This window comes from Mus musculus, chromosome X (assembly GCF_000001635.26).
Source record: "Mus musculus strain C57BL/6J chromosome X, GRCm38.p6 C57BL/6J".
Lineage (NCBI taxonomy): Eukaryota > Metazoa > Chordata > Mammalia > Rodentia > Muridae > Mus > Mus musculus.
The window spans coordinates 131506673-131511413 of record NC_000086.7 but is presented as its reverse complement, the minus strand read 5'-3'; positions in this window follow the sequence as shown (position 1 = coordinate 131511413).

Genomic DNA, 4741 nt, shown 5'->3' with positions numbered 1-4741 from the left:
GATTCTGGCAATGTGTTGATAGATGTTATTTTCCATCCATTAAATAGGCAAAACACAGACAGGCTTCTGGGCCTTTGAATTAATAACCAAATGATGGCTCAGCATGGAGAGGTGAATGAGTGTGCACAATCAGCACAACTCTTAAATGAAGCTGGCTCTCATCGACTGATGTCTGTACCAATGTTTCTACCTATGTTGGATAAAAACATTGTCAAGTCTGATCCTCTAAAGACGCATCCTTTCAAAGTGGTGTTTGCCAATAAATGTGTACCTGTCAAATTCTACATTTATTATGAGATTGGATAGCATAAGAAACCTCAACAGACTAAAAAGAAAACAAACAAACAAACAAACAAAAAAAAACAAAAAACAAAAACCTCCATGTGAGAACAGGACCAGAAACACACAGGGGAAGCAGATTTTGTTAATGCTGCTGCTACCTCATTTGATTACAAGTTCATTATCAGGAAAGCCAAAAGGCTCATTTCTACATTGTCAAGATGGTATCTGCTCACAAAGGGAATCAGACAGCAGGACAGGGAGAGGGGCAAAGGGTAAAGATGATGGACAGAAAATTGATGCCATACAAAGAGGAAAGACATAAAAGAGGAAAGGTGAAACAGAAATCCTGTTTGTTTATCCTGGGGGAAAAAATACAAAACAAAAAAACAAAAACCCTATGAGATAGTGGCTAGAGCATAATTCACTTTAAAGGCATAAGACTGTAACATCCTGACAAATAAGTCGGGGATGAGAATTGCTATTATTTTCAACTATTTCTTCAGACAATTCTAAACAAGTGTGTATCAGAAGAATGCACATGGTAGCTAACCCCAGGCTACTAGGAGCTACAAAAGGACACTAGGCACTCATCATTTTTGTTGTTATTGTTTTCAGGAGTGAGAAATTAGTATTCTTAATAATAACTTAACTATATACACATTATATATCATGTGTATTATATTCATTTAATATGTAGCTATATTACATTATATTGTTTATTGTAACTTAATAATTACTTGTGAGATACACTAATTGATGAAGTTACAGTGATAGAATTTTTGACCCCACTTACTACAAATTGTCAGAGCCCCATCCCTTCAAGTCCTTCCCATTTCCACCCTAGCAAGTGGGCAAGGTACCTGAGGAGCTTACAGCTTCTCCGAGATTGACATTATAATTGTCTTGAACAGCTGCTGGCACTCATTAATTTCTTCCATCCCAGTGTATCCTCTGCTCCAGTGAAGTCACCTAACCTTGGTTTAATCTGGTCATTTGTCACTGCCTCATTATCATGACTCCTCCCATCATCAGATAGCCCTTGTTACTTCTAATTAGGGTCACCATACATTCTGCTTAGCTGAAGACAACCTCAGATTAATTGTGTTAGTCCAATATAATTATTTATAGTATCCTCTTCCACTCTCCAAAGGGCCTCTTATTGTAGGACTCTGGTCCCCTGAGTTTCCAATTCTTTCATAAAGCTTCCCAAATGCCATGTTTTCTAAGTTTCTTAACGTTCTTGTACTCCTGAAGTTAATCTGTTGGTTTTCAGAAAGATTTACTCAGCAACAATGATATATGCTTTAGAGATTCATGGACAATAAATCAGTATCCATAAGAATTTTCAGAAATTTCAATATTGTGATTATTTTAAAAAATACTCCTAATACTCTTCAAACTCTATTATTAGAATAGCATAAATATGTTTAAAGAATGAAACACTAAGCTTAGTAGTGGTGGGGGGTTTGAAAGATAAATGCTCTACTTGGTGGTGCTATTTGGCAAGGAACAGCTTTGTAAGAAAAAGTATTTCATGAGGGAGGTGACTTTGAGAGTACCTAGTCTGGCCCCACGTCCAGTTTGCTACCTCTGCTTTGTGCATACAGTTAACCATGTGATCTCTTAGCATTTTGCTTTTTCTTCTATGGCTGAAGCTTGCTGCTATGCCTCCTTGTCACAATAGACTCTTATTCTTCTGGAACTATAAGCCAAAACAAACGCTTGATTCCTTAAGTTGTTTTTGGTCATGTTTTGTCACAGCAACAGAAAAAAAAATGAATCTAATAGGATATACAAAGAACTATAGAATACAGGGATAATCAAACAATGAAAAACTTAATTTGAAATCGAGATTTCCCATTAAGGTAATAGCAATCACGTGTAGACACTGCCCTTTTAAGGACTTATTTTAATTTGGAAATATGTTATACCTTGAGAGATCATTTAAAGGATATACTGTATATGTGAAATACTTAGCATGGACTTTATCTTTTTTTAAAAAAAAATTACTCTTCCTGGTTCTCTATTCTAAATGTTACAGTATAGCCACACCCACACTTCTTTATATATGTATGAATTATAGACTAGGCTCTACATGATATTTTTCTTCCTGAGATTGGATAACTTTGCTAAATATTATACATTTCTAAGTTTGTCCATTTTCCTGCAAGAGTTGTGCTTACCTTGCTCTTTCAGGTTCTCCTACCCCATGTTCTAGCCAGGAGACCATTGTACTGGCTAGTTTTGTGTCAACTTGACACAGCTGGAGTTATCACAGAAAAAGGAGCTTCAGTTGAGGAAATGCTTCCATGAGATCCAACTGTAAGGCATTTTCTCAATTAGTGATCAAGGGGAAAAGGCCCCTTGTGGGTGGGACCATCTCTGGGCTGGTAGTCTTGGGTTCTATATGAGAGCAGGCTGAGCAAGGCAGGGGAAGCAAGCCAGTAAAGAACATTCCTCCATGACCTCTGCATCAGCTCCTGCTTTCTGAGCTGCTTGAGTTCCAGTCCTGCATCCTTTGGTAATCAACAGCAGTATGAAAGTGTAAGCCGAATAAACCCTTTCCTCCCCAACTTGCTTCTTGGTCATGATGCTTGTGCAGGAATAGAAACCCTGACTAAGACAGCCATGCAGCAGGGTTTCTAAAAGATCTGGATCAAATCCCCCTTCTGATTTTGCATTAACTGTCTTAGAAAAATAAGGTGAAGCCCATTTTCCTACACACAAAAAAATCCTGTACGGGGGAATAAATTAGTTTAACAACCAGCCACTACTTCCCTAGTGCTGAAGAACAGATGCAAACAAGGATTTGTAACATATTCATAACATCAGGACAGCAGAGTTAATAACATCTACTGCTTCACCTAAACTTAGGCAATAGGCTGTAGGATTCTCTACTTGGGAAACATGCTTTTATAGTTAAGGTGAATTTATGTGCAATTTCTAGCATGCAATTTGCATCATGCACAGGAGTACAGACCAGATTAGCTCATGTGCACTTTTGTGAATGTAAGGTGAACTGCTATGCTTGTAATTTCCATTTGTGCACTCTCTGTTATACAAATAGGGATCATGCAAATCAGGTTCATGCAACTAAGGGCAGCCATTCTGTCCTGCTCAAAATCTTGGGTCATTGAGTGCATGCAGTGTTGCGAATCTATAGTGCTAGGTTCAGCACTCCAAGGCTTGCTGTTTGAGATTTATGGAGTGTGATTATAAAAATTCTTAATGGGGACTAGCTCCATTTTCTGGTCTTTTACTAATAATGGCTTTCCCTCCACAAATATGACTTAGTTTGGATGATTGCTTTTTGAACAAAACCTGAGAATAAAGCCTAGAACTTATTGTAGGAAATGAACAAATGTTTGCACCTCTTTTGACTCTATGTCTATAGCTGGCAATGTAAAACAGGGCTTGGGTCAGAAAGAATTTCACCTCGTGACATTTAACAACTTATTCAAAATTCTCAGTGACAAATTCCTCCTACCTGATAGTGAATAAATTCCTCACACCCTGAGTTATTCCCTGAGTGTATGAAAGTGACCCCTACCTCTCCCTGCCTGTACTTTAATTCTTAGACTAAGATAGAGCCATAAATTTCAATGAGCCCCATTATGGTCTCCCTAGTAGACCAAAAGGAAGCTTAAACAAAAAGAGCTTTGGGGAATCAACTGTTTCAGTTAGACCAGAGGTCAATGAACTTATTCTGTAAAAGGCCAAATTATAAATATTTTAGGTTTCGTGGTCCATACAAATGCTGTCAAAACTAATCAAGCCAGCTGCTATAGCACAAGCTCAGACAAATTTGGTACATAAATGAGTAAGTAACTCTGCTCTTGTAAAACTTTAGGAATATTTAATTGTGAATATTGCATAACTTTTCTTTTAAAGAAATACTACTCTTTTGTCTTCCTCACTTAGTTATTTCAGTCATGAAAAAATGAAGGAAATCATCCTTCAACTGTGGACCATGCAACACCATTCAGTTTGATAGATTGCCTCCCCCACTGGGTTGTAGTTTTTCAAACATTAAATTTGCCTTATCTACAAACAGCAGAAACATAAGTTCAAATAAATGTAATCAAAACAGAATGCATTGTCTTATTTAATCATTATGATTCAAATAGAGATTAATCTAGAGTTTTTAAACAATGTCACCAGAGTTCTGACTCATTGTTTCCTTCTTCCTCTGCTCCATGATGGCTTCATCCTCATGTCTTGATAGTATAAAGAAATTGTCTGTATTTGTAAACAGTTGTCTTCTAGCTTTTAAACTCAGGAAAAAATGATTTAGTATTCACTTTTCAATTAATGTTGAGCTGGTGAGATAGCTCAGAGAGCAAAGGCACTTGTCATCAAGCTTGACAACTTGAGGACAGTTTCCAGAACCCACATGTTAGAAAGAGAGCAAATGGTCTCCCCCAAGTAATCCTCTGATCTCTACATGTATGCAATGATA